Below are 24,985 nucleotides of genomic sequence, written 5' to 3' on the forward strand. Positions count from 1 at the left end.
CAATGGTGACAGGTATGAAAAATTTCGAGGACGAAATTTTTTTTTAGGGGTGAAGAATGTTATAGCCCAAAAAAAAAAAAAAAAACAGAGTATGCAAAACCGGGAAGAAGACTCCCGATAGGAGTCTTCTTCTCCGGTGAGTCTCGGGCAAATTAGGACTCCTAGGACCCCTCGGAGTCCTAGGGTTCTCTATAAGAAGACCCCCTCCCTCTTGAGACCCAACATCGACCTCCTTCCTCTCTCCTTCTCTCCGATTTCCTCGAATTAGAGCCGCGGACACCGTCCGATTTCTAACCGTAATTGCTCGCCGGCGAGGTCTCCGGAGGCTGAGGTAAGTTTCCCTCTTCCTCCCCTCTTTCTTCTCCTTCCTCCCCGTGCATTGTGCGCACTGCCGGCGACGAGAGTCGCCGATTTCTGGTCGGGGAAAGAGACCTCTGTTTTGGTCTCTTTCCCGTGGATTTTTCCGGCACCAGCGATCGAAATCGATCGACGGCCCCGCTCCTCCATGACCGTGGGGGGTGGCCCCCGTCGGCCGTCGGCCTCCGCCGCGGCGGCCGTGGCCTGAACGGCCCGGCAAAAGAGGGAACGCCGGTCCCCTGTTCCGGCGTGGGAAGAACCAAGAAAAAAGAAGAAAAGAAGAAAAGAAGAAGAAGAAAAAAAAAAAAGAAAAGAAAAGGAAAGAAAAAGAAGAAAAAGAAGAAAAGAAGAAGAAGAAAAAGAAAAGAAAAGGAAAGAAAAAGAAGAAAAAAAAAAAGAGAAAAAGAAGAAAAAGAAAAGAAAGGAAAATAATAATAATAAATAATAAATATATATATATATATATATTTATATATATATATAAGTAAGTAAATAAATAAATAAATAAATAAATAAATAAATAATGAAATTGATGAGAGAGAGAGTTTCTCTCTCTTCTCTCTCTTCTTTCAGTCTGAACCCTGACTTTCTCTCTCTGGAATTGGATTTTCTCTCTCTACTTTCTCTCTTAGAATTTTCTCTCTCTAGCTTGTTTCTCTCTCTCTTGATGGATTTCTCTCTCTAAAGTTATCCTACTAGGATTAGTATAGGGGAAGGCTTCATCTGATGATTCTGATCGAGTTTAGAGACGAGTCTGATTTTAAGCGAGATTTTAATTTTGGGATTTGTTAGATTTAATTTTGAATTAAATTAATGTAAAAATATAATTTTGGATAATAGGCACGGAAGAATCTCCTAGAAGTTAGTCGATCTGTTCATTCAGTGCTCCGTGAAAGGTAAGTAATGAATCATCTTCTCGAGATATTCTAGATTTATTCTGAAAATAAATAATTATTCTTTGAAATTATGCATGATTTATGAAATTATGTTTTGAAAGAAAAGTACTTTTGAAATGTTATGGTATATCGATTTATGCACATGCTTAGTGAAAGATTATGATATATATTGTGGTACTAAGTGTTTTGATATAGATCGGATTTATGCTCTCAGCCTAACTATGTTTCAGTGGGCCCCGCCAATGGGGATTATACGTTGGTACTTTGTGGACCCTGCCAGTGGGGGTTGTGCGCTGGTATTTGTAGACCCTGCCAGTGGGGGTTGTGCGCTGGTATTTCTGGACCCTGCCAGTGGGGGTTGTGCGCTGGTATTCTGTGGACCCCGCCAATGGGGGTTAAACGTTGGTCATAGTCGAGGCTGTTGAGTTACGAGTGTTTTGAATCGAATCGGATTTATGATTATATTATATGTGAATATTTGAAAATATTGGATTTGCATTAAATCAGCATGAAATATATTTTTATGTTTAATTGCAGCATTATTCTTGAAAATTATATAATATCTGAAATATCTGGTTGAGATATTTGTTACTTACTGGGCTGTCTAGCTCATTACCTTTCTTTTTATTTTTCAGATTCAGACAATTAATTTTGAGCGTGGGAAGAAATATTGGGATAGAGCTTTTAGAGGCGAGATTTAGCATTGTCAACTTCATTGAACTTAGATTTATTGTTTTAGTAAAAATTTTATTGGATGTAAGACATTTGATTTAATTACTTGAATTACAGTTGAATAATAATTATTTGAATTTATTCCGCTGCGATGCATTGATATCGTGATGAGATGCCTTGCATGCTTATGGAGAGAGTTCTTCATAAGTATGTGGCGGTTGCTATGACCCTCGATTCACAATCTCGGGTCGGGGCGTGACAGTTATTGAGAAAGTGGTTTAAGATATGATTACGTTAGATAGAACCAAGTGCTTGTCACTTTCTTCCAAAATCACTGGCTTTTGGAGAAGAAAAAAATTTATACTAGTTTGAGGAAAAATTAGCCCTATATTGTGTGTTAAGTTTTTCTCTTCCTGAGTGTTCTTTTCATCAAAAAAAATCAAAACGAAGCTTCCTCCCCAACAAACTATCTTTCTTTCAGTTTCTCAGAAAGCCAACAAGACCTCAATAAGCAGGAAACAATGTAAATTGAATAACATTAGGAATGGCCAAATTCTATAAAGGAATAGAAAATTTCTGACCAGATTTTGAAAATTGAATTAAAATTTAGCCTAAATAGAAAACATTGAACTGAAAGGATAGCCAATTGCATACAAGATAATGATGCAGGAAATGTTAATGAGACAAAAGAGAGAGAAAAAAAATGTTTTACCAACAGATTGCCAAAATAAAAGGAATTTTTAACAAAGAAAAAATCCACAACCTTGAGATGCTTTGAAGCTGACTGCATATCAGATTTCAAGGTTTTAATCTTTTTATCAAGATCTTTGAGTATGCTCTCACGATGATTGCTATGTTCCTTGATGGATATTTCAAGAGCAGAAACAGTGGAAACACATTGTTCATAATGAAGTTGCTTTTCTTTGCTTTCAGTTTTGCTTCTTCAAGCTCTTGTTCAATCCTCTTCACCAGCTCACCTAGCTGCACTTCAGGTAGATGTTTAGCTCAGAAAGAAATATGCACAATATATGATAGCATGAACATGAAAACTCTAGATTTAACATTGGATACATGGAAACAGAGAGCCAGACAAATAGCTGTAAGAGGAAAGCTGCAACCTTATGGTGCTCATTTTGCTCAGCTCTGCACTGGAAGAGTGAAAGATCATATGACTTGAGTTCGAACTGAGATTTCAGGTGCATGTACTTCTTCTGAAGAGCCAACAGCATTGCAATCTGAAAGTCCAATGCAAAAGCGAATATAATTCTAAGAAATGCTGTATCAATTATAAGTCTGATAATCGATGAAATCCAATAACTAATAATTTATCAGTCTTACAATGATGATTGATGTGTATTGAAAGAATAATCAATGCATGTAGCACATTTTTAAAAATGGGCATTTCAAAATGAAAGAGGATGAGATTCAGTTCAATTAATACTTGCACAGGTGCGTATTAGTGAAGTATAATATTTTATGCTTCTAATCATCGGTAATGCTCTTTGCATTATGCAACAAGGTACATTACAATGGCATCATCTCTAATAGAAGTTGCATAGGCATAATATATATTCAGGAATGCTCCTACAAAGCCCCGCTGACAGCACATTCCTATAAGGCCAAATGAGTCTAAAGAATCTTTTGGTGAAGCTATTTGAAGATAAAACAAAAATAAGATAAAGTTACTGCAAAAATTGTTCAATATGTGCAAATAACAAAAATAGAATTCTTTTTCTATTACTAAATAAACTAGGCAGGAAGCTGGAATCATTTGGCAAAAGTCCTACTTCAAGCACCATTGACATAAGGCTCTATCAAACTCTATTTCTCACTGGCCACCACTCCAAAAAGGAAAAGCTTTGACTAAATAAAGTTTCAAAGAGAAAAGACCACAGAATCTTAGCTGCCTTTCCTTTTGATGAAATCAAGTACTTCAAATCTCTCATGAACAATCAAAACATAGACATGCCACAATGACATAGTTGCATAGCATATTTATTTATAGTCTCTGTTGAGAATTTCTTAAAATCTCTCATCTAATTATAGGATATTTATATAGTTCCCTATTCTTTCACTTTTTCTAATTGTAGGATATTTGTATAGTTCCTATTCTTCCTCTCTTTCCATATTCATTGTAACATGTTTAATTATCCCTTATTTGATGGGATTTACATGGGATTTGATCTTATCCCTTATTTCATGGGATTTACATGGGTTTTGATCCTATCCCTTATTTCATAGAATTTGATCTCTTAAGAAGATCATCTTTTTGTATATTTATATGGGATTGATTACCCACTGAAAATGTATTAATGAATCACATCTTTTCTCATAGTATCAGAGCTCTTTCCATAGGGCCTGTTTTTCTGCCGCTACTTCCTTTTCTATTTGTCTTCATCACTAAAGTCTACAGCCCTCATCGTTGTTGGTCCCATTGCTGTCGACCTTATCTGTCTTCATTGCAGACATCTTCAAAGTCGACCCCATCTGCCTTCATCGCAGACGTCTTCATCGTTCCCTGCCTTCATCGCAAAAGTTATCATCATTTGTAGCTTTTCTCTGTCGGTCGAATCTGATTGCACTCCCATTGTCAATCAGTCTCTTTGTTGTTGCTATTATTTGATCCCTTCTTCTAGTCAACATGTCTGAAGCTTCTGAGACCATGGCATCCAGCCCCTTTGGACCCATCTTTGGGACAACTCAACTTGTTTTAAACGATGAACTGCAGGCCATGAGCCCTTCCTGTCATCTTGATGGGAAGAATTATCTTCAATGGTCACAGTTGGTGAAAACTTTTTTCAATGGACATGATAAGCTGAATCATTTAATTGCTCCTAATTTGAGTCCCTCAAATCCAAAATTTCCTACATGGGATGAAGCTGATTCCGTGATCATGTCATAGCTCTGGAACTCAATGCAACCCGAAGTCAGCTACAATTGTATATTTCTCTCATCTACTAAAGAAATATGGGACACCATTCGACAGATGTATTCCAAAGTATAGGACACAGCCATTGTTTATGAACTCAAAAACAAAATCTCCCACACAAGCAAAGTTATCTTTCTATCATGGAATATTATAATCTTATGAATGGCTTGTGGCTTGAGTGATCACTATCAGGCCATCAAAATATCTTGCCATGAAGATACTAATACCCTTCTAAGTCTTGTAGAATGAGATCGTCTCTTCGAGTTTCTTGCAGGACTAAATATCAAATATAATCAAGTTCATATTCAAATTCTAGGAAGAGAGTGACTTCCACAGTTAAAGGAGGTCTTCTCTAGCATTCGGGCTAAGGAAAGCTGCCTAAGTGTAATGCTCAAACCCCCCTTCAGAAGGATCCGTCTTGGTATTCACCAAGAGTTCGGATGGAGGTCATAAGCCCAATATTTTTGGATCAAATCCAAATGATCGTGCTTCAAACAATCCTTCCAAGTAGTCCAACTATGATGATCTTTGGTGTACTTATTGCAAAAAACCTCACCACAAAAGGGATAATTGTTTTAAACTTCATGGCAAAGCACAAGTCTTGAGTAGAACCAGGGGATTCAAAGGGTAACAACGGAATCAAGCTAATTTCACCAATAAGAAAGGATCTATACCTGAAAAACCTGAAGAAGCTAAATTTTAGAAATTGAACAAAGAGGAGGTTGAGAAATTACATCTGCTTCCTCTGGTTTATGTTCATTGGCTCAATCTAGTAAGTGCCTTGTTTCTAATTCTCTTAATGCCAATACATTGCTCATTCCTCCTTCTGGGAACTTGACTCGAGAGCAATAGATCATATGACCCATAGCCCATCTCGATTTGAGACCTACAAACCATACCAAGGAAATCAAACAATTATCATGGCCGATGGTTTCTCTATTACCATAGCCAGCGAAGGCCAAATTTCTTTCACTCCTTCCTTTCATTTAAAAAATGTGTTATATATTTCAAAATTATCCACTAATCTAATCTCCATTCATCAACTCACTAAAGATTTAAATTATTGCATCACATTTTATGATACACATTGCATTTTTAGGATAATGTTACGTGTATATCCTGAAAAGCCAACATGACTGACATATTTTAATAGTTCTAGGATATATTTTTGTACTTAAATATATTTGATAATCAATAAAGGGCATTTTTCTTTTCATTCTTGTCTAATATGTCTAAGAATCATCCTAGAAATTAATGACTTAAAGATATATGTTCTCAAGTATTGAGAATTAAAAATATGTATATTAATTCTTAAATTGCTCTCGATTGATGGATCATCATGGAATAGTGAATGATCTAGTTAGATCGGTGCATGGATCACTTCTTTGAGGTAGATGAGTTTTTATAGTATGAAGATACTGAGCGAGAGTGCGGATGGTTGTTGGAGAATATCGATACTGAATGTAACCAAACGAAAGATCACATAGATGTCTACTCACTCATCAGTGATCTTCTCATACTGTAGTCATGTAAATAGTTTCTTGATCTGCTGTGGCTCGACTTCTCACAGTGGGGTTGCTGTAGTTTGACTATACATAAACATGATCCCTAGTCATATAGATCCTTATAGTGGATATTGGCTACAATAGATTCACTATAGGAATAGGGTGCAACTTAGATGGGGTCTATCGATCTTAGTAAATATGGAGTAATCCTATGAGATTTGAGAGATTGGGTCCTTAAGTCTATGACCATAGCAAGATGATAGGTAGAAAAGAGTTTTCATTAGTATCACGATTTGGACTTGAGCTAATCAAATTTTTTATCTGACGGATGATGGGTTTCATAACCTCCATCCTGTTGGGACTCACGATAGAAGAACTAAACCACACGATAACTACACCTAAAGATTCTATTTATTTTATTTTGCTGGATTACTATCACATACTGAGAGACTCACTAGTGGATGGTAGGAGCTCACTAAGATCATTCTGGATTGATGATCTTTGATGGATTAGAGTTGAAAGTGTTTCGATCCATTGAAAGGTGTTTCGATGATAGTATGATGAAAATTATGGTATATCTCACTGTCAGATAGAACAGAATCTGTGGGATCATACACAAAAGAGATTTGATCAGATCAAATGGTTGGATCATAATTAAATTATCAATGAGATTGATAATTTGGATCAACTTGTAAAAGTTACAATGATAGGATCAGCTAACAATTAGCTAGAAGGATCAAATTACAATTGTTGCAATCCAATTTGATGAGATCAAGTTGAAAGATCAGATCCTAAATAATTAAAATAGATTTAATTTATATGGGCTTGACTTAATTGAGTCTAATTATGCATTTAGATTCAAGATTAATTTCTAATTGGATTAGAAAAGAGACTGGAATGAATCGATCTCGAATCGAACTCGAATCGGATTCAAATCGGACTCAGATTGGACCCAAATTGAACCTAATTAGATAACTATGCAAGAGTCCCAGTCTTACTAGGACTATCTCTCCTATCTCATGGTAGAAAGAAGGGTTCCATGTGGGGATGTGCACCCCCTCCTTTGGCGTGCGACAAAAGAGAAGAGAGGCACCAAAGGTTGGTACCCCTCTTCCCTGGGACTCTCTATCTATCTCTATTTGATTGGGTTGGATTAGGTTGAGTTTAACTTATGCTCTTATCAGATAAAAGTTCAAAAGTAACTGAACTCTATCCATCCATTGGCCTACATCTATAAAAGGGATAGGATTTTTGGGTGTGGAACAATCAATCACAACAAGCAAATCAGCCTAGCCCACTTATGCCGCCCCATCCTCCTTCCACCCAAATCCATACACCCACCTTCCTTGGTCAGCCACCCTAGAGAGAGAAAGAGAGAGATCAGTGAGAAAGAGAAAGGAAGAAAAGGAGAAAGGAGTTCTCCTATTGTCTTTCGGATCCTCCAATTCTGTGCGAAAGGTGTTCACGTGTTGATCCGTGAATCTTTTTCTACGATCGTTGAAGAAGACGATCAGATCTAAATCTGAAGGAGCGAGATCTGCAAAAGAGCTAGGACCTCATGGTCTCTGGCACTTCGATCTACTTTAATCCTGTGTGAATATCTATAGAGGTCGGATGTATGTACAACTTTAACAGAACCTGCAGACATCCTCAAATCCGATCTGAAGGAGTTTTGCGCTACAGATAGGTGATCAGATCACCAGTTTAATTTCAGCTTATTTTATTTTGAAATCAGATGCATATTTTTCATCTTATTTTTTATGATATTAAATAGATCCATAGGTGTTAGATTAGTTCTATGCATACGTAGATTAAATATTGTTTTAATCTATCTTCCGTTGCTGTTTTTAAAATTGTTTTGAAAATTCTGCATGCGTAACACATCAAAACCCAATAGATAAGTCACGGGGAGGAAATTGGATCTGCTAAGGAATGAAATAGCCTTTACTACCTTGATGCTGCCAGTAGTTCTTCCACTTCTACAAATCGGTTCACTCTCCTGCACATTGTCCAATTCTGCTCATCCTTTCTCTTCCAATGAATCTAAAATCTAGATCCAGCATCTTCGTCTTAGCCATCCATCCTTTCTTTTGCTGAAAAATATGTTTTCTTTGTTGTTCAGTAACATTGATGTTCAAAGATTTCATTGTGGCACTTATGAATTTGCTAAATATCATCATGTGTCATTCCCTTTGAGAATTAATAAATCTTCTAAATATTTTCTTCTCATACATATAGATATTTGGGGTCCATCTAGAATTCCTACTCTTACTGGGGTAAAGTGGTTTGTGTCATTTATTGATGACTGTACTAGGACCACATGGATATATCTTATGAAGGATAAATCCAAGGTCAGCCATATAATTTCATCTTTCCACCAAATGATAAAGACACAATTCAAGGTATCCATACAAAGGATTCGTTCTGATAATGCTTGAGATTATTTTAATTTCATACTTGCCTCTTTCTTTCACAAAGAAATCATTCACGAATCCTCCTGTATTGCACTCTACAACAAAATGGAATAGCAGAGAGAAAAAAGGACATCTTCTAAATGTCACTCATGCCCTTCTTTTCCATTCTAATACTGCAAAATTTCTTTGGGGAGATGCTATTCTTGTAGCAACTTTTCTGATTAATGGAGTCCCTTCACGTTTCTTGGTAGTTAATCTCCTATTCATTTATTGTCTACCTTTTATTTTGAGCTTCATTACCCAAGCAATATTCCTCTTCGCATCTTTGGGTGTGTCTCCTATGTCCATGTTCATAAACAACACTGGGGGAAGCTTGATTTCTAGAGCTCTAAATTTCATGGGCTATTCCAATACATAAAAAGGGTATAAGTGTTATCATCCTCCTATGCAAAAAATGTTTATCTCCATGGATGTCACCTTTAATGAGAATCAATTTTATTTTTCCAACCCCATTCCTCTCTTCAAAGGAAAAAGCCTAAGGATGGTTCGGAATAGGTAGTCCTTGATAATCTCGCAAGTTTACAACCCATGCCTCCTCCACATGAACCATCCTCGCTTCAAGGGAAGAAGCCTAAGAATGGTTTAGAATGGATTGTCCTTGATAATCTGGGAAGTTTACAACCCATGCCTCCTTCACATGAACCATCCTCATATGAGATGCCTTCTCCATATGAACCATCCTCATATGAGCCAGGATGAGACATAATTAGCAACAAAAGCAGTCTAATTACTGCAATATTTAAAGAAAAAAAAAGATGATTTTAGAAACATATAGACCCAAGACTCCAATCCAAATGAACAAGAGCTAGGTAAACCAGTTTTCTCACTGATTCTATTCTTAATATTCCTAAAGAGCCTATTTCTCAAGACCTAGATCTCTCAATTACCTTAAGAAAAGCCACCAGACAGTACATTCAACATCCACTCTATCCAATTTCATAGTGTCTTCCTTTATTGCCTTTTTTTACAACATAAAGATTTCCTCACTATCCTAGACCCAATTGATATCCCTAAAACCATACAAGAGACATTAAAGGACAATAATTGGGTACAAGCTATAAAAGAGGAAATGACTGATTAGAGAAGAATAAGACTTGGAAGATTGTGACTAGACCAAAAGAAAACAACCAATTGGATGCAAATAGGTTTATACTTAAAATACAAAGCAGATGGATCTCTTGAGAGGTGCAAGGCAAGATTAGTTGTAAAGAGGTATACACAAACCTATGGGGTAGACTACTAGAAAACTTTTGCACCAGTAGTAAAGATGAATACTGTAAGAATTCTATTATCTCTTGCTGCTATGTTTGATTGAAATTTATAACAATTTGATGTGAAGGATGCATTTGAAGGAAAAATGGATAGTTCAAAGTATGTATTTTTAAAATTTTATAGTAGAATACTAAAAGATTAAATATTTTAATCTTCTAAACATATCTTAAATCAGATCTAAACTATCATTAAGAATCTATAATATAAAAAAATTATATATAAAATCTGAAATAAAATAAAAACTGCATCGATCACATCGATGCCCTAAATTTGATCTAACTTTTAGATTATGTTGGTAGAGTTCAGAACTCATCATCTTTTCATGGATTGATGATCTCTGCTGCTGGTAAGTATGGTACAAAATTCTCACTGATTTGAACAGCCACACAGATCGTCTGATCTCTACAGATCATCTACTCGAGGCTCTGATCGGATCTTCCTTCATGAGAGTGCTAGCTTGCATCGAAGGCTTTGGATGGCTGATCCAAACTTCTTTTTTTGGATCTCCCAGACTCTTTCAGATCAGAAGACAAAGCTTTATGAGAAGGTGGTGGTATGGAAGATTGGATAAGACTCTCTCTTATATTTTTCTTCTCACAAAACCTAGAGATAAAACTCTAGAACCCACAGCTCACACCCAAGAGGAAGAACACTTCCTCTGTTTCTCATGCATGGAAGCCCAACCCACTCTCAACTTTTTATGTCCCCTCTCTCAAATTTCTTATGTCAAAAATCACTTTTAAGCTCACATAAAATTGATCCCCTTTTAAGTTGGCATCCTATGGAAGATAAGGATAAGAATAAGGTAGTTTCAGTCTAAATTCAAGTGTTGGTTGATCCTTATCACCAATTCAAATCAAATTTGAATTAAATTTTGAACCAAACTTTATTTTTATCTTATAAACTTAGAGAGGAGTTGGCTCATATCAGAATAGTGCAAAAAATATCATGCAAAAATACTTTATGCATGGAGAAATATGGTGATGTGAAGAGGAGAGTCCAACTAATTTAAACTCTAGATTTTCATTAAAATTCAAATAATTTGAACTCAAATTTAAACCAACTAATTTTTGATTTAAAAAGACTCAGATGAAGATGTAGAAAAGACTTCTGAGTATGAAAAAAAATCACATAAAATATTTCTCACATGAAGAATAAGAGGGCACAAATAAAGAGGTACAAGGGATTCAAATTTGAATTATTTTTTTTATCTAATTAGATTCTTAATCTGACCAAATTAGGTTAAACCTAATTGAACTATTAAATCTAATCTAATTAGATAGTAAATAGCTTTGATCAAATTTTAATCAAATTAAAAATTAAGCAAGCTCAAATCTTGATCATATCAGGAATCGAACACCCTTAGCGATTAGGTTATCTCATAACCTAATCGGATCAAATCAAATTGAATCTAATTCAATTAAATTGATCCAAATCTTAATACTCAATCAAATTGAGTTAATTAGCAATCTAATTACTAATTAATCCTTTCATAATTCATTAATAATTAGCAAATTGATTTATTATAATTTTTGTACAGGATTAATCATCAATCGAATTGACTATTTTATCCTAAAATGATTCTTAATCATTGATCAGCCATATGATTAGTCAGAAGTTTTTTTTGAGTGTGACCCCATAGGTTCGAACCTAAATCGATAGTATGAAAATAATTTTTTTATATCAATCAAAGTGACCATCTGACAATGATACCCGACTACGGATAGGTCGAAAGATTGCAAAGCATCATTTAAGAACCTATTGGCATATGGTTACCATATAATTTATTCTTTTGACTCAAATACTCAAGGTAACCTAAGGTTTAACTATCAACCCTGATATGATCATCTATATTGTATTTCAATTTTTAAAATCTATCATATGGATTACTTCGATCAAGATTTTACTGAATTGAAACACACTGATACATTAACTCCTTATTTGGAGGGGTTAATTTCATCTTGACTGACACATTTACTTTGCAAGTACTTAGCTATGTCCAAAAATCTTTCATTATTAAATTAGAAATTCAGATAGTTCGGCACCAAAGTATAGTGAGTTGCTTGCAAGTCACCTTGATGATCTCAAGTTGGAGGGATACTTATACCCATATCCTTCATGAGCTACTCTTGACAGTGGAGTGCTCAGCAATTGATCACGTTCAGTGAGATGTACTCCTACATCTCACTTGCATGCCATGCTAGTATCTTCACACTCTTTGATTAAGAGAACAACAATATACATAGCACACCATGACCTATAAATGATATAGCTATCGTTCTAATAATAGTATATCATTTGGTCATGAATTTAAGGTTTAAGGACTAAACGATATATCCTCTATATCGAATCAAATAGTTCTAAAGACTTCATCACATAACAGAAGTTCAAAATGAGATATACACAGTGATGAAAAAATTAAATAATATTTATTAATTCAATAGTTCATATATAATACAATGATAAGCACAACCATCAACAGATTGACAATTAGTTTTGGGACACAATTTTCAATAGCATTCCTATATAAAGATTTGGAAGAAGAGATCTTTATAGAGCCACCACCCAGATTTGATGGAGATTTTGAAGCTAATAAAATCTACCATTTGAAAAAAGCTATGTACGCCTAAAATAATCTCTTAGAGCATGGTTTGAAAGATTTACAAAGACAATGCTGAGAATGAGATATAAACAAAGCCAAGAAGACCACACATTATTTATAAAATACTCAGATAAAGGTAAAGTTACAGCCTTACTGATGTATGTGGATCAAAGAATGTCATATCGGGCCGAACCACCTAGTACAGGGCATGCCGAATCGAGATGGTTCCGGCATGAAAAATGGCACATGTCAGTGTCAGAGAAGAAAAGAGAGAAAAAAAAGAAAAGAGAGGAAGAGAAAGAGAGAGGAAGAAAAAGAGAGAGGGATGTCCGTCAGAGGGACTGCGGAGGACCTTCGACGAGCCGTCGTGGCCGTCGAGCAGCGTAAACGCCTTCTACGGCTCCATGACATGAAACAGAGGTGATCTGCCCCTATTTTTTTTTTAAAAATTTTTTTTAAATAAAGCCGGCATGAAATTTATCGATTCACTTAAGTGATGCCGACAAATCCAGTGCTGGCTTCATTTTAAAAAATATTTTTTAAAAAAATATGAAAATAGGAGCAGATCGCTCCTGTTTCATGTTGCGGGGCCATAGGGGCGTAAACCCACCTGCGGGCCATGATGGCCCATGGGAGGCCCTCCGACGGCCCCTTCACTGGACCCCCCTCCCTCTTTTTCTTTCATCCTCCCTCTCTCTCCATTTCTCTCTCTTTCTCTCTTTTTTTTTTTGGTTCAGCTCCATTTTTCTTTATCAGTTCACCTCGATTGAAACAAAATAGAGGTATGCCGAATCGTACCATCGGCCGATCGATCCAACCATCGATATGGTTCCATAGACCTTGATGTGGATGATATTATTATGACAAGAAATGATGGAACTGAAAGAGAATCTCTTAGAAAAAGATTGGCTCAAGAATTTAAGATCAAATAACTCAAAAAACTGAAATACTTCCTAGGAATTAAAGTGGCTTACTTAAAAAAAGATATATTTATCTCTTAACAAAAATATGTACTAGACCTTCTTAAAGAAATCAAAAATCTTTGCAGCAAAGGAGTAGGTATGCCTATTGATTATAATTATAGGATAGGAAGAACTGAAGAGGATAGCTCAGTTGATAAGTGAAGATATCAGAGACTTGTAGGGAGATTAATTTATCTCCAACATACAAGACCAGACATAATCTACTCTATGAGTGTAGCCAGTTAGTTTATGCATGATCCAAAAGAAGAACACTTGCAAGCAATTTATAGAATCCTCCACTATCATAAAGCTATATCAAGTAAGAAAATCTTGTTTCAGAAAAGAGAAAAGCTTACTCTTGAGTTCTATATTGATGCTGATTATGCTAGATCATAAGTTGATAGAAGGTCAATATCTGGACACTGCACTTCTTAGGAGCTAATCTGATGATTTGGAGGAGTATAAAAGAGAATGTGGTAGCATGGTCTAGTGCAGACACTAAGTTCAGGAGATTTGTGAACTACTGTGCATAAAAATAATCTTAGGTGACTTAAAGATCAAGAGAGAGGGAACGATAAAGCTATATTGTGACAACAAGTTGGCCATTAAAATTATATATAATCCGATTCAGCATGATCGGATTAAGCACATTAAAATAGACAAATACTTCATAAAGGATAAGTTGGATAGTGGGTTGATTAGTATCCTATATATGCCATCAGAGAATCAGTTAGCTAATATTCTAAGCAAGGGCCTACTTACAACAAAATTTCAAAAAATTATTAGCAAGCTGAGAATAGAAGACATCCACTCACCAGCTTGAGGGAGAGTGTTAAGAATTTTTTAAAATCTCTCATCTAATTGTAAGATATTTATATAGTTTCCTATTCTTCCTCTATTTTCTTATTCACTGTAATAATATTTAATTATCCCTTTTTTGATGAAATTTATACGGAATTTGATCTTATCCCTTATTTCATGAGATTTACATAGGATTTGATCTTATCCCTTATTTCATGGGATTTGATCTCTTAAGAAGATCATTCTTTTGTATATTTATATGGGATTGATTACCCATAAAAATGTAGAAGCGAATCACATATTTTCTTAATATCAAATGCATATACTATAACCACTAGTACTTGGAACATAAGGAGCACATGACTGGTTCAAGAAGAACAAACATTATCAATAGATGACAAAAAACCAATAAAATAATATGTTTAACACGTTGGCACAACCAAAAGGATTATTAGGGAGAAAGGGAGCATTTGTGTGCATGAATATCAATGACCAACCTTGTCCTCATTCTTTAACACTTTAACCATTTTTCTTCTCTATGTCCTCCAATAGACTATTATAAGAAATCATATATATTCACATGCATGCAGTTGTGATCTTGTATTAGCTCCCGTACAACCATCATCATGTACATACACATGTATCTAGCCTCAAAAGTTGGAACTTACACGTCAGCCCTTGTGAAGGGCCAAATGTATATATCTATGTTTAGGCAGAAAACAAATATTGGTGAACATTGACAAGCCTCTAAACAAGTGCATATGACAACATTTATATGTATTTACTTGTGAACATGTATTGGCCAAAAAGCGTAACACCACATAGCTGAAGAGGTAATAAAGGTTCATATGTATGGGCTGTAAGGTCAATTCGTATGTAAGAATAGAGTATAAGAACAAGTAGATTATAATTCTAGCTAGGCTACCACACCTTGCTTCACAGAAGAAGTTCTAGCCATCAAAACATCAAATTCCAAGGTAGAAACTACAAATCCCATGATCAAGATCATATGGCTATGCTTCGTGGTAAGTCTCTATTAGTCAAAGAGCTAGTTCGTTGTGAACAGAAAATGTGAACTAATTCTAAAAGATGTGCAGGTCTAAATTGCCTTTCTCCACCACAATTAATGACTCCACACATTAAATCCATAGGATCCCATAACAATACATGGCACGACATAAGCTGGCCTAGCATGCTATTGAGAAAAGGTGCAAGTTCTTTTTTTTCTAGACAAAAGAAACAGCTTGAGAACTAGTCCATCTAGCAAAACTTAGCCCTAATCCCAGCACAAGAAAGAAATAAGATTCTAAGAGAAGTGGTTTAGTATGAGTCATCTTTCCTCTAATTACCATCATGGTCTAAAGATCCCTTTATCATCTTTCTTTAACCAGCAAAAGGAAAAGATCGACTCAAACTCCTATATGAAAACTCAATGACACCCATCTCAGCTATTAATCTCAACATAAAAGGGGAGAGAGAGCACCGCTATGCCCAATAGACACATCTCAGCGGGCACACAAAAAAGAGATAAGGGAGAGGGGGGAGAGAAAGAGAGAGGGGGGTTGGACACAATTCTCATTTGGTTTATCTAGCCACCAGTACTCACACTCTTATATATATTCCAAGCAAGGCTTCAAATATCATGGGATGAGGCTACCCTGATTTTTTCATGGAATGGGACACCTTGCATCTCGACACTCGAGAAGGTGAATGCCCCATTCCATCCCGATCAATTCTTCAAGCTGCCCCATCCAAATACTCAAGATGATGCCCTGTCTTAACACTCGATATGATGGGACTCCTAGCCATCCCACTGGTATTTAAAACCTTGATTCCAAACTTCTATATAAAAGAAAGGACACAAAGGGTCCCTCATCCAAAGAGAATAGACCAAGGAAAAGGAAAAAGGACTCGTTAACACCATGCTATTCCTTCCATCTTCCACTAAAGCCTTCATGTCGCTTTTAAAACCCATTATAAAGTTCACAAAGAGAGAATTGCTTTTATCATTTCCATCATGGAATAGTCCCTTGTTAGGATCTATCAAGAACTCATCCACAAAGAAGTATCCTTAGACATACTTCCCTAAATGAGCACTACCTTTCAAGAGATTACTAGTCTCACAAGAGGGCTACTGCATCCAAAGAGACCATAATTCTCATAATAAGAGCACTGCTCCATTGAAAAAAACAACAGCCTAACAAAAAACAAATTGTTTTATCATGCACAAGGAGTCCACTGGTTTGCCACCAGCTTTCTTGAGATATTCGAAGTTCGTTATGAAAAGAACATCCTTGGAATTACTTCCTTGTACAAGAAGACCCCCATCTTATAAGCGAAGCGTTGCTCCACTACAAAGACCACTATCACAGAAAAAAGAAAAAAAAAAGAAATGAAAAGCATTGCCCTGTCATACTTTAGGAATCTATCGGATTGCCTTCATGGAATAATCCCATAATCAGATTGCATTCGTGGAATAATCCCATAATCAGATTGCCTTCTTGGATGAAACTCACCATGGAAAGAGGACCTTTCAAGCATTCCCGTAAAGAAGTTACTGGAAGAATGAGAACCCCACACGTTTTAAAGCATCTAATTTGACATAGGATCAATGATTAAAAAGGTCTAATTGCCAACTACTGCAAAATACCATTGTGATTGTTGCCTCAACCTTGTTGTTCCCATTCTTTTCACTAGCAAGCAAGGGCAGAAAGTGATGGTAAGCAAGATTGAAAAAAGATAGAATGTTGCATCTGACGTGCTCATTAAACCCAACAACTTCCCCTTCAAACTGACAGGTCTTGAATGTTATCATTTTCTTTCATAATTATACTCCACTTGGTTGCCAATAAAAATCCATACAGTTAATAAGAACATAATTAAGAAAATTCAAAAGGAAACAAAGGTCCAACATTTTATATAAAGAAACTTTCTCGCATTTTTAGGATGAAACTGGGATAACTTATCAGTATCCTAACCATTCTTTTGCAATATTCTCTTCTCAACCAATGAAGAGACATTCACAGTTTTCTTTTCTTTTTGTTGCTTTTTACTTTTTTTTCAGTGAACTATTCTTTTTCTTCAAATGATCTATTCATTTTTTTCTCATTTTCTTCCTAGTGTCTATCAAGGAATGCGTACCAGATCGAACCATCCTGATGGTAACCGAGATGGTTCCGACATGGAAAACGGCACATACCGGTGTTAGGAAAGAAAAGAGAGAAAAAGAGAAAAGAGAGGAAGAGAAAGAGAGAGAGAAAAAAAAGGAAGGGAGGTTCACGGAGGGGCCACCGAAGGACCTCCGACGGGCCATCGTGGCCGTCGAGCAGCGTAAACACCTCCCGCAGCTCCCTGGTGTGAAATAGGGGCAATCCACCCCAGTTTCTTTTTTTTTTTAAATATTTTTTTAAATGAAGCCAGCATGGGATTTGCCGATGCTGGCTTCACTTAAGTGATGCTGGCAAACCCAGTACTGGCTTCATTTAAAAAATATATTTTTTAAAAAAATTTAAAAATAGGGGCGGATCACCCCTGTTTCACGTCGCGGAGCTGCAGGGGCCGTAAACGCTGTCTGCGGGCCACGATGGCCCGCGGAGGCCCTCCGACGGCTCGTCCGACGGACCCTCTTTTTTCTTTTTCTTGCTTCCTCCCTCTCTCTCTCTATTTCTCTCTCTCTTTTTTTTCTCCGATTTGGCTCCATTTTCTTCATCGGTTTGCCTTGGTTCGGAACGGAATGGAGGCATACCAAACCGTACCACTGGTCAGCTGATCCAGCCCCAGTATCGATTTCGAGACCTTGGTGTCTACATTCTAACAGATAGACAAAACAATAAAATAAATTGCATAAACATGAAAAGATATAGGAGTCAAATTGCACAGCTAACAATTTAGTTAATTAAAAAGGTTGACCTTTTCTTCAATTTTTGAAAACTTCCTCTGATGAATGCAGAGCTCTGATTGAGCCTCAGCTAATGTATGAAGTTGTCTTAATAGCTCGCCACCACCTCTACAAGCATAATTTAATAAAATAAGGAAAAACAATGAAGTTGTTTACATTAATCATAGGAAACAACAAAAAGGCATTATATAATTTCTATTTACCAAAGACATTTTAAGTGCAATGTACAGTGTCCACCTATCTGGGGTATAAAAAAATTTAAAATGAAACAATCCTTAGGAACATTTTAGGAAGATGATGTAGTGCAGAACTATAAAATGAGAATAATCAGAGAAAATGCAACAGCACAAATAACACAAAATAAAAAGGATAGATATGACAATGCCTTGCAACTTCCACCGGTCTAAAGACCACTTGGCTGAAGAATATCACCTTCAAGAGTAACACTAGGGGTGTAGATGTCTCATTGAATGCAACCTACACCAAAAATTAAAATGGAAAATAGAACTGAATTACCTATGAACCAACTCTTATTTATGTAATGCTTCAGTGACATACGGCGAGATTAAATGGTTTCGTATTGTACTCATGTTAAGCTTGACTTTTTTAGTAACTAATGTCCTAGTCAGATTATTTGAAAGTAGCATTAATAGTAATAATCATAAAAATACCAAATGGGATGTAGCAAGAATTGATGAAAATTAGCGCCGTAATGAAAGAGAAGCTTAACATTGTTATGTTTAAAGAGGGCAACTATTATCGCATTAATATAGAATCAAGGTCTTTAAGCACCAACAATTGAAGGTTGAGACCTTTATTATTTTATTGCGTTCTATCAATTAGCATTCAGCCAATTGTCTCCCCTGCTGTTGACTCATCTTTGGGACCAATCTTAGCACTCCCAATTTTACAAGATGTTCTTGAGCAAGAAAGTCATAGAAGCGAATATTCAAGGAAAAGGGAGAGCATTCATTACAACTTGCTTATGATCATTTAAAAAAAATGCAGCATACATATTTACTCACACCGTACATGCAATAGAATACCATATCGCATGCCTTACACTAGTATAATTTTACTAGAGAAGATCCTGATCTTTAAAAATTTGAAACAAATAAAAGGATACAGCAAATGAATCACTTGAAAAGTATTAGATAGCAATTCTATAATCTTTCATAGCTAACATCCCAACCTCAAGATTTCTATAGTCAAGTACCAGCTCTCTGAACATACAAATGAGCTAAAGCTTTGGCTTTGTGTATACTTGATTAGATCATATCCATTTCTCTAAGACTTTAAATTTTGACAGACATATTTAGAGGTTATAAATGTGTTCCTTTTTATTACATACACTTTCTTCATATTATTGTATCTTCTGAGTTAGAGACTAAACGAAAGGAGCGCACTTCGGAAATTGGCACATTACTAGCACACATACTAAGCAGAGGTAACTGGCCAGAGAACAAAAAAAATGGAATATAAATGAAGGAGAGAAAAAACTTCCCAAAGGTCACAGAGTTTAGGAGCCCCACAAAGTTTAGTAGAGATGAATTCAGGCTATGTTTGTCGAGTCTGTTATAGTTCTTAACATTTAGTGACTTGCATTTAGGAGCAAATTATGTAAGATCTTAGTTAGATATCTAAACATCTAATCCTTGATTTTGAAAATCAAAACTAGTTATCTTAGTAACATGGTTGCCACATTCTTATCCACTATTCCTATGCTTTCTAGCTGTGCAATACCTTCTTCGGTCCTTTGAAGCTTGTTTGTCCTTTTGTCCAGACAATAAATATTTTAGTGAAGACTTGATCCTAACCACTTTTTTTGTATTATCCGAGCATACTCTTGATCATTTGCAAGAAAAGGATTTGGCAAACTGTCTCAGAAATCATTACAAGGTTACCTACTATCATATGCATTAAGCTCATCAAGAGGAGGTGTGGATGTGAGAGGAGGGATCTAGGATTTTTCTTCTAATCATTCATCTTGTCAAACCATTTGATAGTAGTCCTTTTATAAACATTTGATTGGATCAAATATCTTAAAGCAGAAGGACTCTGCTAAGGCACCACCCTATCTGATTTTTCCTTCATTTTGTCACACAAAAGCAAGAGAAAAATCAGATGTGCGTGAACTTGGATAAGATGATTGTCGCCCAAACCAATCCTCCCTCAATTTGAATTCAAATACTTCAAATTTGAATCTAAATTTAAATTCAAATTTAAATTCAGATGTAACCTCCTCCTTATCCTTATCAGCAAGAGGATGGGGTTTATCCCCTTCTCTCTCCCTTGCTTATCTTCAAGTGGGTGAAACACATGGATCTCATCCATATGGGCATGCGCCCTCTCGTCATGGCGAAGAAACCATATGGGGTGCCAACATTTGGTGCTCCTTCAACCTAATCTGATTAGGTGGTTAATAATACCTGGGTGCACTAACTCTTGGTGCCCAATTAGAACTTACTTCAATTTGGTTGAGCCTTATCCAATAGGAGATCCAAAATAAGTAGGAGAAAATGGGTTTAACTATGTGCTAGCATGATTTTCTTAAATCCAAACCTAGGATTTTAATTAATCCTAACCTAATCACACTACACTTAGCCCAATTATTCAATTCTAGACTAAAATCCTTATTTGTTTGATCTCATAGATTTGATTCTGTCTGGTTGTGAGAAATATTATGATCTCCATCATCAATATCATGAAAACTCTTTTCAATAAATTGAAACTTTTTCAATTTAGCCAATTAAAAATTATTGATCATCAAAAAATTCTTAATTAATCTCACGATCTAGCAGTGATACCTAGCAGTATGTGATGGCAACACAATAAAACTGAATGATAAACTTTTAGTTATAGTTATCGTGCTATTTGGTTCTTCTATCATGAGTTTCGATAAGATATAGGTTAAGGATAACTCATCAAATCTGATTTTTGTCATATGCTAGAATCAATTGACTCGAGTCTGATGTGAAATTCAATAGAAATACCTTTCTATTTTTCATATTGCCATAACCATGAACTTTAGGACTTAGTCTCATGATCTACATGGGACTACTCGTCATCTATCGAGGTCGATGATCCATCTTGGTGTGCATCCTATTCCTACAGTACAAATCTAATATAGCCAACATACACTTCAAGATTTTGTATGGCAAGAAGATCGAATTATGATATAGTCAAACTATAGCAGTCTCACTGTGAATAATCAAAGCACCACAGCTCAAAGAACTAGTCATACTATCATAGCATCGAATTAATCGCTGATGAGAAAGTAAACATCCTAGTGACTACTCATGATTGGACACACTCAGTACCCTTATTCCTAACAACCATTTGCACTCTCACATCGATGTCTTCACATCATAGATTCAAAACTCATCTATCCTAAAAAAATAATTATGCATCAATCTTTCTAGATCAAACACCGTCTTCATGATGATCCTATGATTGAAAGCTATTTATGAATTAATTATAATAATATATGTCTCAGATTTTTAACTCTTGAAAATATATATTATTATACCCATTAACTTAACGGATAATTCAGAGACACTTAATAACACAGATCTGAATGGTCATAAATCCAACTTTATTAATTTATAAGTCAATATTACAAAATATGCCTTAAGAAAGTTTTATAAGTATTGGGTAGTTTGGCTTTTAGGGCATACATCTAACACCATAGACCCATGTTCAGCTTCCTTCTTTAATCTTTATTGATTCCTCATGTTGGCTGCAAGCTCAATGAGAGAATTATCCTTTTGCTCAAATGTCCACAGCCTAAACATGTATATCACTTGTTTCACTTCTTCTAGGTGCAAGTGCACCTCAAAGCAAAAAATTCTTCCATTCTTTTCTTTTTAAAGGCACCAAAATCCAATCACAAGCAGTGTGTTCATAGCTAGATTTAACCCGAGATTTGTATTCCTATTCATCAAGCTTTCCAAAAATCTATCATGTTATTTGGAATGTGTTGTGATGGAATTCCTTGTAGTAACTTGTCTTAGAAGGCATGCGCAAATTGACATTCTAACATGAGATGATCTGTGGTCTTTGTTTGATCTCCATACATCAAGTAGTTTTGTTGGATCTATATTCCTCTTCTCCTTAGATTCTCCATAGTTAGTATTTTATGGTTGTAGTAGATCCAATTGAATATCTTTACCTTCACTGGTATGATCACTTTTCAAATGCTATTTGCAAAGGAAAACAGTATACCTCCATGGATAAGGAATTTATAACATGATCTAATTGAAAATTATTTTGATGTAGTCCACTTCCACACTCTCCTATCATCATCCATTATGAGTGAAAGTCTGTTGAACTTATTAAGTAGATCTTGAAATTCTATTCTTGCCCCAAATGTTAGAGGGGTTCCAAAGTTGAAGATATAATTTTCTTTGTTTATAAAGTTTGTAATGTTGTCATCCTATTTCATTTACTTTGATTTAAAAAGAGATTCGCCATGCCATAAACTTTTCCAAAATGAAGTTGAGAGGTTGCTTCCTATGACCACTTCTATGCAATGTTTGAAAATTTTTGATATACTCAATATGCTTTTCCAAAATGGTGATGCTGTTCTTTATAACTGGGGAGATTGGTTGAGTGGCATTCTATTATGATAATGTATATTGATGATGAGAGATTTTAGGATCTTTAGAGATCCAAGAAAAACATCCACCACCAGTTCATAAGCAAGTTTGAATTTAGAGTCTTCAAATTTGATATTCCAAGCCCTCCCAAGATTTCAATATGTAAACCATGCCCAATTTTCTCGTGTCTATTATATGAATGTCCCAGAGAAACTTTTGAGATATATAGTTGATTCCCAGAGGAATTTTTGAGATATATAGTTGATTCTTTTGATTATCTTCTCTAGTAAGAGTATGGTCGACATCCAGCATACTGGTATGGTATGAAGCACCGAGTTGATCAATATGAGACAATTTGCTACAAATAAAAGCTTATCCTTCCAATCAGTAGGCATTTTTCAATTTTTTTCAGTAAGAAATCCTAGTCACCTTTCTTCAATTTAGCATTATGTATGCAGAGGAATACCAAGATAAGTAATAGAAAAATTTGATGCCTTATCACCTAAGATTTTTGCATTATTCTGATTTTCAACTTTTGATATATTCATGCCAAGAATTTGAGTCTTTCTAATGTTTATTTTTAAACCACTTAATGGTTCAAAGGAGTGTAGAATGAATTTAAGCATGTTTACCTAGCTTCTTGAGGCACTATAAAAAATTAGAGTGTCATCCATATATTGAAGACACTGAATATTTTTAGAAGTGTTAAGAAGACTTGCACCACTGATAATCCCTTCTGAATTGGTCAGTTGGATCATTTTAGTCAACATATTAGCTAGTAGGATGAAAAGTATTGGAAAAAAAGGATCTCCCTATTTAAGACCTCTTTTGCTTGTGAACCATCTACATTTGGATCCATTTATTAGGATGCAGTTTCTTGAGGACTCTAGCAAGGATGATATCCAATTTATCCATCTATCCCTAGTTTGCCATGAGGTCAAGAAGAAAGTTCCAAGAGATGCAATCAAAAGCTTTTTCAAAATCAACTTTACAAAGAATTTCTCTTGCTTTAATTCTTTTACAGTGTGCAATATTTTTGGCTGCAGTAATATAGCTTTCGGATATCAATTTGCTTTTGATAAATGTCAATTGCATCTGAGTTATAAGAGATTCAATTATCTTACTCAAATGAGAGAAGAAGATCAGAGATTAGTTTAATGATGCCATGCTCCAAACTAATAGGACGGAAGTCCTTAACGTGGGCTTTAAAGTTTTCTTTAGAATGAGAATGATATAAGCATAGTTTAACGTGGAAAGATTTAGAAGAATCTTGAAAAGCTTGAAAGACCTTGATTGAATCACTTTTAATGATTTTCTAGTGTTCTTGGTACAAAGATGAAGGAAATCCATTTGGACCAGGGGATTTCTCTTTTGCAAGCTGAAAGAGAGTGCACTTAATTTTTTCTTCCGTGAAGTCTTCATCTAGGCAATTAAGATTGGATGGCCCTCTTGGGTATAAATGATTCCAGATGAGCTCTACATTCACTCTTCTTTCTTCATTGAGTAAGGATTTGTAATATTGCATGAAGGAATTTTGTATTATTTGTTGGCCAATGATCTTTTCCCTTCCATTAAAATCTCATGGATTCATTTTTTATGATAATGATTACTCATGATGTGGAAATAAAATTTGGCATTATGATCCTCATTTTTTATCCATTGTTTTCTTGATTGTTGCTTTCAAAAAATTAGTTCCTGCCTTAATAGCATTTTTAGACTTGCTTTGATTTTTTTCTTTCCTCTAGCAAGAAAGGTGCTAGGTCACCATTTTCTTCCAAGATGTCTAGCTCATAGATTCTGACACTTGTATCCTTCTTCTTTTGCATAATATTGCCCACCTTATTCTTTCTCCAAGCTCTTGAATTTTTGCAAAAGAACTTCAGTTTTAGAAAAATATTTTCAGCGGCATTTAAAGATCTTGGTGTAATTCTCCAGCAATGCTTAATGAGATCATCAAAGTGTAGATCTTCATACCCAAAGTTTTCAAATCTAAAAATCTTTCATGATGCTTTAGGAAAT

General features: G+C 35.4%; 1 pseudogene; it reads right to left on the minus strand.

Annotated features, from left to right (window-relative positions):
- The window catches only part of LOC105036700 (structural maintenance of chromosomes protein 2-1-like), a 129,716-nt pseudogene that overhangs the window by 17,701 nt on the left and 87,030 nt on the right, over positions 1-24,985 (minus strand).

This window comes from Elaeis guineensis, chromosome 8, assembly GCF_000442705.2.
Source record: "Elaeis guineensis isolate ETL-2024a chromosome 8, EG11, whole genome shotgun sequence".
Classification (NCBI taxonomy): domain Eukaryota; kingdom Viridiplantae; phylum Streptophyta; class Magnoliopsida; order Arecales; family Arecaceae; genus Elaeis; species Elaeis guineensis.